The sequence below is a fragment of the Pleurodeles waltl genome, chromosome 10 (assembly GCF_031143425.1).
Source record: "Pleurodeles waltl isolate 20211129_DDA chromosome 10, aPleWal1.hap1.20221129, whole genome shotgun sequence".
Classification (NCBI taxonomy): Eukaryota; Metazoa; Chordata; class Amphibia; order Caudata; family Salamandridae; genus Pleurodeles; species Pleurodeles waltl.
The window spans coordinates 939,599,655-939,612,201 of record NC_090449.1 but is presented as its reverse complement, the minus strand read 5'-3'; positions in this window follow the sequence as shown (position 1 = coordinate 939,612,201).

Sequence of the window (12,547 nt, the reverse complement as noted above, 5' to 3'; positions counted from 1 at the left end):
TTTGTGGTCTCCCTGTTCTTGTGTGCATTAGCATCATCAGGCGGAGGAGCAGTGGCACCGGAGCAGCAGGGGGCTTCATCCCACATGGCCATGGAGGGCCACACTACGGAATCGGACTTCACCAGTGGGACGGAGGGCGAGGGGAGCTCCACGGTGGGGACAGGAGCTGAGACCAGTGACACGGACTCGTCCTCTGATGGGAGCTCCCTTGTGGTGGCAGCAACATTTGTGCCCCCCCCCTATCTACAGGTACAGCCGCCACCCCCCTTCCAGCACCACCCTCCCAGCAGCCCCTCAGCCTTCGCCCCGTGCCCACTCACCCAGGAGGGTGGGCATCACCTTCGCCCCAGGTACCTCAGGCCCTGCCCCAGTCACCCCTGCTGCCCTCAGTGAGGAGGCCATTGACCTCCTCAGGTCCCTCACTGTTGGGCAGTCTACCATTTTGAATGCCATCCAGGGTGTAGAAAGGCAGTTGCAACAAACCAATGCATTCCTGGACGGCATTCATTCTGGTCAGGCAGCCCTTCAGCAAGCTTTTCAGACTCTGGCCTCAGCACTGATGGCAGCCATTGTCCCTGTGTCTAGCCTCCCCCCCCTCCAACTTCCTCCACCCCGACCCAATCCCCTGTACCTCAGCCTATCCCAAGCACACATACAGACCAGCATACACACACATCAACACACAAGGGAAGCTCAGGCAAACATAAGCACCACACATCCCACAGGCACTCACGCAAGCATCACACACATGCAGACACACCAACATCCACTGCCTCCACTGTGTCCCCCTCCTCCTTTTCTCCCTCCTCCCTCCCTGTCTCGTCTCCACTCACACCTGCATGCACTACTTCTACAGCCACTACGTCACTCTCCAGCACACCCACCACCATACCCCGCTCACGTGCAGTCACCACCCCCACTACCATTCACACGTCCCCTGTGTCCACTCCCAGTGTGTCTGTGACGCCCCCTCCGAAGATACACAAACGCAGGCACACACCCAGCCAACAGCCATCCACCTCAAGACAGCCTCCAGCGCATGTACCTTCACCCAAAGTCAGCAAACAAACACCTCCCACAACAACAACCTCTTCCTCCACTCCCAAACCCCCTCCAGCTACCCATCCCAGTGTGTCAAAAAAACTTTTCCTGTCCACCCTTGACCTCTTTCCCACACCTCCCCCACCCCGTCCATCTCATAGGTCCCGAACTAGCACCACAGCCACAACATCTCCGGGACCAGTGGTGCCTGTAGTCACCGGAATCTGGAGTGCACTGGCCACCAGGGCAGCCAGCGTGGCACGGAGCCACAGCACAGACAGTCCCCCACCTGTGAAGCATCAGAAGTTGGCCAGTGCCCGGCTGGAGAGAGGGAAGACTCCAGCCACCAAAGCTGCTCCCAGTGGTCCCAGTGAGAGTGTTGAGTCAGCTGTGACACCTTCCAAGGTGGGGAAGGGCCACAAGAAACTCGCCAAGTCTGGGAAGAGCAGCACGGCGGAGAAGAACGCCATCATCCCCGCTGCCCAGGAGGCCACTGCCAGCACAAGCCCAGCTGGCCAGGAGGCCACCGCCAGCACAAGCCCAGCTGGCCAGGAGGCCACCGCCAGCACCAGCCCAGCTGCACAGGAGGTCACCGCCAGCACCAGCCCAGCTGCCCAGGAGGCCACCGCCAGCACAAGCCCAGCTGCCCAGGAGGCCACCGCCAGCACCAGCCCAGCTGCCCAGGAGGCCACCGCCAGCACAAGCCCAGCTGCCTAGGAGGCCACCGCCAGCACCAGCCCAGCTGCTCAGGAGGCCAGCACCAGCCCAGCTGCCCAGGAGGCCACCGCCAGCACAAGCCCCGCTGGGCCATGAAGGACCGCCAGCAAAAGCCCCGCTGGGCCATGAAGGACCGCCAGCAAAAGCCCCGCTGGGCCATGAAGGATCGCCAGCAAAAGCCAAGCTGGGCCATGAAGGTCCACCAGCAGCTGAGTCCCTGCAATGGAGACCGACGTCTCAAGCACCGCTGAACAGGGCACCACCGCCTCAAGCACCGTTGAACAGTGCACTGCCACCTCAAGCACCGCTGAACAGGGCACCGCAGTCTCAAGCACCGCTGAACAGGGCACCGCCATCTCAAGCATCGCTGAACAGGGCACCGCCGCCTCAAGCACCACTGAACAGGGCACCGCCGTCTCAAGCACCGCTGAACAGGGCACCGCCGCCTCAAGCACCGCTGGCCCATGAGCGCTAAGGGCACTGACGCTACTGAGTTCGTCACGGGCAGAATGAAGCACTCTGGGCACCATGCCCCCTCCAGAACCAGTGGAGAGATCCATCCACTACCTCCTTCCTTAGCAGGATGAAGCACTCTGGGCACCAAGCCCCCTCCAGAACCAGTGGAGAGATCCATTCACTACCTCTGTCCTTAGCAGGATGAAGCACTCTGGGCACCATGCCCCCTCCAGAACCAGTGGAGAGATCCATCCACTACCTCTGTCCTTAGCAGGATGAAGCACTCTGGGCACCATGCCCCCTCCAGAACCAGTGGAGACTGTTATACACTTGAGAGACTGTGACTTTGCACTCCCCAGGATTGAATAGTGGGCAACCCACCCACTGTAGAGACTTGAGAGACTGTGGCTTTGCACTCCCCAGGATGGAACAGTGGGCAACCCACCCACTGTAGAGACTTGAGAGTCTGTGGCTTTGCACTCCCCAGGATGGAACAGTGGGCAACACACCCACTGTAGAGACTACTGTGGCTTTGCACTCCCCAGGATGGAACAGTGGGCAACCCACCCACTGTATAGACTTGAGAGACTGTGGCTTTGCACTCCCCAGGATTGAACAGTGGGCATGGGGACTCCTCGTTGATTTGGCGTCGTGCACTCAACCGGCTGAGGTGCCCCCCCTTTCCCTCCCCCTGAGGTGCCTGTTTAGTTGCTCTCTGATGCCCCTGTAGTGTTCTCTCCATCATGGTCGGGGATCTTGTGTGGGCCTCGCCCATACCGTGTGGGCCCAGTGTTCCACAGACTTAATTGGAGCACTACCTGGGCTACTATGCTTGGTATATATTTTGTTAATGGTGTATATATATTTTTGCCTACTTGATTTTAATATATTAAAATGGTTACACTCATTTTCTATTGTCTTTGCATTCTTCCAGGGGGGCTGAGGGGTGTAACTGTGATGTATTAATATGCATTAGTGTGTGTGTTGTAGTGGGTGAGGGTGGGGGTGTTGCGTTTGTGTGTCCCTGTTTTTTCCCTCCCTCCTCCCCTGTGTCGTAGGTGCAGTGCTCACCGTGATCTTCGCCGCCGGCGTTCGTGCTCATGGTAGAGGAGCAGGAAGACTATCACAGATAGAATTTGGAGTTCCGGGTCCATGGTGTCCTGGTTCCTCGTGGAGTGTGTAGAGGTGAGCGTTTTCCCTTCGGAATTCCTGTTTCCGCCGTGTTTTTATCCGCTGTGAATCCGCCCCGGAAAAGGTGGCGGATTGGTGGGTTGTAATAGTGTGGGCGGTACATTGTCTCCCGCCTGTCTGTTGGCGGTGACCGCCGCGCTGTTTGTTTGTACCGCCGTGGCGGTCGGAGTGTTAAAGTGACTGTCTTTGTTGGAGGTTTCCGGTTGGCTGTTCTGGTCACTACAGTTTAATGTCCAAGAATATGAAATGATGCACAGACAATAAGTTCATTCCTGATAAGTGTTTTTTCTCATGACAACTGAACATGTTTTATCGATACATACTTATCGCAATTATGACAATGATTCATGCCAAAGGATTATAGTTGCTACACAATGACTGGTGAAACTCCATTGATATGTTTGGGTGACACCTCTAGGGGGTCACCAGTGATTACACATTGTCACCTATGGTATGTCCTATCTACCAATGTATATTTGTACTTTATTGCTTAGTATTTAGTGATGTGCGTAATAAATGTACTTCTCTTTTTTCCCATCAAAAAGTACTGACTGAACAAGTATTTATTGAGTGTTATTGTTGTGTGACAGTGATTGGTGATTACTAGCCTACACCACCTCCCTTGAGTAGGTCTTAGACTGCTGTGCCTCGCTACACTGTGAGAGTAAAATGCTACAATGGAGTGGTTGGTTTCCACTGAGGACAATTGAGGAACTATTACTTGTGCTGGCCCCACAACTGATAATCCAATTTCCAACAGGAATGGATATGTGTGTTATGTATTTAGCCCTCGTCGGTGTGTTATTCATCTTCTTGACCTTTTTCCACCCCTTCAAGGCCATCCATTGTGAAAACATCGATGATCAACTTGGACCAATAAGTAGAAAGGAAAAACAAGCTCACATAATTTTGTAGGTGCGCACATTCCTGGTGAGCATGCCTCCACAAGATGTAGATGGCTGCATCAAAGGCTTTTCTAATAAACTCTAGCAACACTGCACGTCATTGTGGATGCTGTGAAGAGTGGCTAAAAACAATCGGCAAAACCAATAAGTCACAATCATGAAAAATATTGGCTTTGTCAATGCTTCTTCGTTTCTCTGATACCGTGCCTGTAATCCTCCCCTGGGCTAATGTGCTGCTTACAATAGTCGGATAGACAAAAACACAGTTGGGCGGGTAAGCACAACATAAACCCTGGCCCATATTTATGGTGAATTGACATAGCGCAGCATTGCAAGTCTCCTTGCTGCACTGCCCAACACCAATGTGAAAGGACAGGAATGCATTGTATTTATGAAATACAGTGTATTCCTGTGCTTCACCCCTGCTCTGGTGTATAATTGGGTGCCTAGTGCTAACACAGACATTATAGCATCATGGTGCAAGGATACCTGCGCTTCATGCAGGATTGTTTTTGTGCAGGAAGAGACAACTTCCTGCACAAAAACAATTCCAAGAGGTGTGTTCCTCTTTCTATGTGTGCTGCAGAATGCAGCACACATGGAAAGAGGCAAAATCAAGCAAAAATAAGCAAACATGTAAACTAAAACTACATTTCTGTGATTCCCATTGTGTGCCACACGATTGGTAGTCTGGTGCCTCTCTGAGCTTTGCAATGGTTGGTCCAGATAAATAGCACAACAACTGACAAACACCTAAAACCAGTTAGGACTTTTGGCTTTGTTAATGGTTGTTAGATGCCTAAGATAAATGAGTAACAATAATGATATTTTTTAAATAGTTAATTTTAGAAAATGTTTCAATTTTGAAAATATGAACCTGTGTATTAAACATTACAAAGGTCTGTGAAAGGTGTATTGGTCTTCAGAGTGTGTCAATCGCCTCTATTCTGTTCACTCTGTTACACATATTTCTCCTTTGTCTCTTTGTCTCTCCACATCTGCTCTATCTGCACACCTTACATCTCATCTCTTTCCTCTTCAGCACCCTCTTTTCACTCTCTCCTGAAAGCACTTCCTCACATCTCCTTCACTTTACCACCCACAAACAACACACCCACCCACCAACGGTAAGCACTGCATTTTCTTACATTCACCCTGTCAATATTTTGACCACTGTGTACTTCCTTCACGCACATTTGGACAGAATCACAATTGCTACCAAAATACGTGACTGCTGCTCTGTGCACCCTGCAAAGAGGCCAGGGAGTGGATGAGCATGCATCTGTAATTTGACCTACAGACATAAGAAACTCGCACTGCCTTTAGCCTTAACTCCAGTGCTCTCAATCGTGGCTGTTACAAACACGTGGAAGTGACTCAGTTCAATGTATGCAACATGCAACAGCAATATGAAACATGAAAAAACATACAGAAACAGAACATCCTGGAAATAGATGACACTTTTAGGGAATGCAAGATTTAATCAAAACAAGTGATATATAAACTGGAACTAAATCGCTAGTATGAATTACCTTACCATGTTTTACATGCATTGTACAGAAATTGATCTGTATTTTGAGCAGTAAAGATAAGGACATAAATATAAGGCCAGATAGGGTCCCGGTTCAACGTCCGTTTTTTTATTCCTAACGGGTCTAAGACCTTGAGGGACCCGGCTCACTTAAAGCCCTGTCAGCCCACGTCATTTACAGTCGCACAAAACATAATGATAAATATAACTCGGCTCCTCTATTTTCCAAACTTTTATTTTTCTTACAATTGCTAATAGGATTGGGTACAGAAGATTGTAAATTCTGTGCAACAATGTTAACTAAATTGAGAAACCACGATATATTGTACAGCAGACCAGTAGACTGTGTATTTAGTGTACAAGTCCTCACATTAAAGGTGCTGGGTTTGAAGCAATATACTCTGGCTCTAGAATTAAAACTGGACAGCCTCCAATAAAAATAAATATCAAGGGTACATGGCTCTCCTGAAGGAGAAGGATGTCTTCCTGGCTCCTCTCATTTTCCACCGACAGCCAACCACCATCCCTTGCTTTTCCTAAAATAAACCAGCCACCCAAACCTGGTTATAAATAGAATGGGACACTCCCAGTAGCAAGAACCAACACAGTGAATATTTACACAAAGCTTGCAAGCTTCTGGCTATGTAGTGCAATATGAACCAGTAAAATGCTGCTGTGGCTTTCAATTAATAAACGTAGGCGCAGCAATGACATAACTTTACATCAAATTCAGGGGTGTAGCTTCATTGGGACAGCAGGTGCAGTGGCACTGGGGCACTCTGATAATTGGTGTATGAGCCATTTCATTACTTGCACCACGACCCATTGCATCCTTTCTCTGATCGAATTCATGGGGGAAACTACACAAACACCAGGCGTACCTTCTAATAAATCTGTCTTGTTTCATTGCATCTCTGAGGCTGGTCAGAAATCCAAACAGGAAGATTTAATTCCCTTGAATTTTTAACTAAACATCAAAATTACATTTCAATTTTATCCCCGTTTGATTAACTAACTTTTTCTTCTCTGAGCTACCTAGTCCCAGCTGACACTGGGACACTGGTCGGCCCTGTTTAATCTCATGGTGCCCCCCTTTCAATTAGCAGACAACTATCTACGAACCCAGATGTGCACCTAAGCTCAAATGTGGACAGCCCAGTTAAGGAAAGATCAAAACTCCGCAAAATAGCGAAAAGGTACTATTGTGATTAAAAGTTATTCATGCATAACCAGCTCCATTGGATGGCTGAATGAAGTGAAAACCAAACCATAACCTCTTCACCATCACCTTCAAAATGCGACAGTCCTCTTTACTGGGCACTGGGCAGTTCTACAGCAACAACTGTTCTAATGTTTCTCTCCACCTCTCTGTTTAATTTCTTTAGTTCCACATCTTTCTTTTCTTCAAGGCTCCACACCCACCTTGTTTCTTTACTTTCAATCACTGTATATCCATTCATATACAGTTTACATTTTGGGCCAGATATATACTTTTTGATGCAAAACTGTGCTAATGCACTTTTGCATCAAAAACTTTAGCGCTGGCTAGTGCCATTTGTTAACACCACCTGTGCATCATATTTATACTTTGATGCTGGGTGGCACTAAGAATAGGTTAGAGTAATTTTTTCTGACGCTAACCATTGCGCCTTGTTGTAGGGCAAAATTACGTTAATGCAGGAAAAATGACTCTAATCCGGTTTACGACATGGAAACATGTCGGAAAAACGGATATGTGCCATTTTTCACTGCAATAGTGTCAAAAAGCAACACAAACAGAGCAAACAGTGCTAAGGAGTCCCACAATGAATCCCAGAGGCCAGGAGAGACCTCAGGTAGATCCCAGACAACCATGAACCAGCCAGGAGGACACAGACAAGACCCAGGGGAGAGACAAGAAGAAGAAGAAGTGTCGCTTCAGCACAGAGGAGCATGAAATATTGGTGAGCACCAGCATCAATTCTTCATCACCTCTAAATTGCCAATTGGGAGTAGAGAGGAAATTTGGCAACAGATTGTGGACAAGATTAACAGTGTGGCATAGACGGAAGAACTGTCACTGAGTGCAAGCAACGCTGGCATGACTGCAAGCGGAGGACAAAGGAAAAATGACAAGGAACAGGATGGCAGCACTGCAGACCAGAGGTGGGAGTCCAGCACCTCAAGAGGACCTTGACGAGATGGAGGAGATGGTTGCAGCCATCATCCCGGAAGAAATCATTACTGGTATCGCAGGACAGGACAGCACAGACTAACAGGAAACAACACATATGCAGGGTATGTTGCATGGGGGACCAAAATGCCTAAATGTCAAGTGCAATAAGGGGGAGGCACATACCTACTACACAATGTATGTCGGCTCTGCAAATCAGGCAATGGAAAGGGCATAGGGGCACAGCACAGAACTCCCTGCACTGCCCATGGCAGGTGTATGGGCTGCGCAAGGGCATACAGGGGCACAGAACAACACAACACCAACATCCTTTGCATGGGGCTACACTGCCATGCCGAGGCTGATGGAAATGCTGAAGAAGACCCAGGAGGGTAAGGTAGAACGAAAACTGGTCTGGTGTTCACAGGACAGCTGGTATTTTCAGAATGTAAACTAGAGGACAATGCCCCATCTCAGGCCATTGGCTCAAGTGGCATTCACCATTGACAACATTTGCCACAACTACCTGTGCTGTGTGCGCTGGTCAATTAGGAAATGGCAATTAGGTGCCCATGGAACAAACACACTCGAAATGAGGGTTCAGTATGACTACGTGATCAATCCCATTCAGTCCCTATCCAAGTGCAGCTCCTGTCAACTGGTCATCCATAGACTCAATAACCATCAGGCACTGTAACATACATAACGATGTACACAGCAGTAATCTCATACCGATGCTGGCCATCCCTGGGTTTACCCCTGTGCCTGTGTCACAATAGCTGCAATGCCACCATGCAACATCTCAGGTATCATAGTGCTAAGACAACTGCATTGAGAGGGAGGACATATGTGTGTAGGATGGTAAACACACCACAAAGTCACAAGAGGAAATTGAACTCTGCCAGGTCCATCAGTGCATTTCAATGTAGTACACAAACATCAACATGAGAAACTACCAATGGTAACACCTGTATTGTCTCATGGAAATGCCATGCATGGTGTGGTGCTAGGTCTCAGCACCGCATAGGTGTATGTGAAAAATGATAGACTGGGACCGGGCCATATTGTCATGTGTGGTGCTGTGGCATCAGCACATGAACAATCATTGCAAGGCCTCATCATGCAAATGGAAGCAGAGGGAGGGTTGATGAGGACAAGAAGGTGGCAGCCACAATTTGGACAGAACCCACACCTAGAAGATGTGACACAGACAATTGCCCAAACTGCCCACACTACATGTGACATGCAGGTGGGGCATAGGGCTGAGAGACTGTAAACATTAATGACAGGAACAATGCATGGGAACCAAGATGATAATGTACCACCAATAGGAAGTCAGTGACATCACATTACAACTGTCACAACACAGACACAGTAATTGTACAATATCTCATTGCAGAGGACAATGGCTCTCCTGTGGATCTGCCTGTCCTGGACTACCCTGATGACCTGGATGACCAGCTGACAACCATCAGCCAGGAAACCCTCCAAGATGTCTTGGGATCCCTCCAGACACCACCTCCAGTCGCAAGGAGGAGTATTCATGTAGCAGCCATCCCAGAGGACCCACCCACTACCCCAATAGTACGACCTGCCAGCTCAAACACAGCTGAGGACTCTGATGACACAGGGACCACCTTTTAGAGGACAGTAGTGGGAGTACAGCGGGAGCTGACCAAGGAGGTACAGGTGGGGATACAAACTATGGCAGCCAGCATTGAGGGGATGTGCATTTGCATGATGACATCCGCAGAACAGACAGCAGCCAAACAAGTCACACAATCCCTACTGCCTGGAGTCCAACAGTGTGTGAGGTACCTAACCACTGCTGTGAGGGAGTTGCCACAGCACCTTCCCTCCCAATCTTGCTGCTGCATGCATGACAACAAGCTGGACTCCATGTACTGGGAACTGGCCTCCCTCAGGGCAGACATGGCTGCCTACCACAGGGATGTTGCTGCCTTACTCAATAATCAGCAGCTCCTCCTTGCTACATTGATGCCATATGTAGTTACACAGATAGCAGCTGCCGGAAATTTGTTGTCCACTTCTCTAACCACTAAAGTGTGTGTTGCTCCCTCAAGCCCACCAGCACCACCATCAAGGGCAGAGGAGATGACACACACATCAGAGGATGAAGATGTGGAGCAGATCCTTTTCACCCGTAGGAATACCCAGTAGTACCAGCCCATGCCACATGGGCACTGATTTTCCTTTGTCCTGTGCTTGACAACATGCCAGTGTTGCTACAGTTGGTGACAGGCACTCTTCACTGACACACTGTTAACCTTTCCACTATGGACTGAAATTATCTCTCACTACTCAGTTGGCAATTCATGTTCCTCTTCACTGAACGACACTTCACCTCAGCAGTTCCAATGACATGTCCCTCAATCTTGCACTTATGTTGCATCACAATAGAATGCTTTACACTAATGAGGTCACATACTTGGACTATGTAAATATTGCACTACAGCACTCCAAAATAAACAACACCTACACACCCACTTTGTCTCTGTGTAATGCAACACATCTATTTTGCTGGTGATTTTTGATGCGTGTAACATGTCTATGGTCACAGAGTGTCAATACCAGAGTGCAGAAATAATGTGGGCAGATATCTACACACAAGGTATCTACAAGATGAACATCAGTGCTGGCCACATCCCCTACAGATAAGTCACTGCGTATGTGACATTTGCTTTACAACATACATGCCTCACCCACAACATACAGCAGGAATGGCAGTGTAAGAGTGTTCGGCCAATACCGTCATCTGGGAGTACAAGTAAAACACATTGGTGTGAAATTTGTATACTTGACCTCATCTAAAATAGGGACTACTCAGTTTAGCAGTGTTCACATTAACTTCAGGCTGCAAGCAGATGTCCCACAGTGCCCAACATCATGACACAGGATCAAAACAATTACAGCTTAAAAAGCACACCTATCTGTCTAATACATGGGAACCATAGTCACGTTGAGTGGTGAGTACAATGGATGGCAGATGCATTGAGATTTAGATTTGTTGTAGCTGCCAATGAGACAGCTTAGTTGGAAGTGAGAATTAACAGGTCAAGAGAGGGATGTGGATGCAGGATGCAATTCACAGGCCAACAGACAATTGGCACTGTAAACTCATGCAAAGGCCCTAAGCCCCAAGCATATGACACATGCAGTAAGGGAGGACCTACATTTTTAATAACTATGTACAGAACAGAAATTAAAACTATGTAACACACCTATACTAACCTAATCTATCTTTACTATACATTACCATCAACTGGCCCTATCTACCCTATACTAAGCTTAGTTACCACATTTAACAACACACTCTGAACATTTACCCCCCACCCCTCTTACATGACGAGACACATGCAGGACAACATATACTAACCTAAACATATACTACCTAATACTAAACAAATATGTATTTTTGGTGTCTTTTTTCTTATTATTTTTTTTTAAATACCCAAAAGCCCCAATATTAACCCCCACCCACCCACCCACAAACTAATGTGTAATAATATGGAAAATACCCCGAAACCTACTTATCCTGTCTAAACAACCACCCTACTCTAACCTATCACTAAACCTCTTAAACCCACTACAAAACAGGATGAGGAATGACAAGGGAGGGTACTGAATTAGGGGTGAGGGGAAGCAAGAGTTCACAGGTTGGCCCTCCTCAGTATATTTTTAATTGCCTTAAGTCTCTGTGTATTTTTGTCCACATCCTTCTGAATGGTGTCAATCTTTTTTAACACCTTCTTCATTTCCCTCTGGAGCTCAGAAATTGTGGCCATGTCCATTGCAGCAGGTGTGGTGGTCTGTGTTGCAGAGGTTGATGGTGCAGCAGGTGTAGTGGTCCGTGGTGCAGAGGTTGACTGTGCAGCAGGTGGGGCTGATTTGACGACGGCCGCTGTGGTACTGTGTGCAGTTGTGGTGGTGGCCACAACCTTTGTGGCAAATGCCGGTCCCCCTTGGCTGAAAGCCCGCCATTCCCCTGTGGCGCGCTCTCTTTAATAGCATCTTGCCAACTTTTGGTACCCAGACGCCACATCCAAGATGTGTCAGCATCTCACTGCCTGCTTCTGGAAAGGCCTGATTTCCGCTACATCCATGTTCGCAGCTGTAAAAATTAGATTGTGTGATGCATGTACAGATGATAATCTAACACTCTGCCTCAATTTTCACATGGAGTTCAAATCACAGTCCAGATAATACAATGTCCCTGATGAGTGTAAAGGCAACTCTGCCTACCCATCATGCCTTTTACGCCACAGCAAAGCACAACAAGAGTTGGACCAAATAAAGTGAACTGTGAATTGATGTAGTGCAATGTGTCACAATGCAAAGGCAGCAACTACTTTATATGGGCCAGGGGGACTAATCTTTATCATCTGAGTCAACTTCAAAGCACACAAGACCAGTGACTTGTAGATGTAAGTGGCAGGATGGTATGCAGTTGCTGATCATAAGGGGTAAGTGTTGTTTGGGTCACATGCATGCTTGGATGATATGACTGTCATCTACACTGTGACCATCATATCT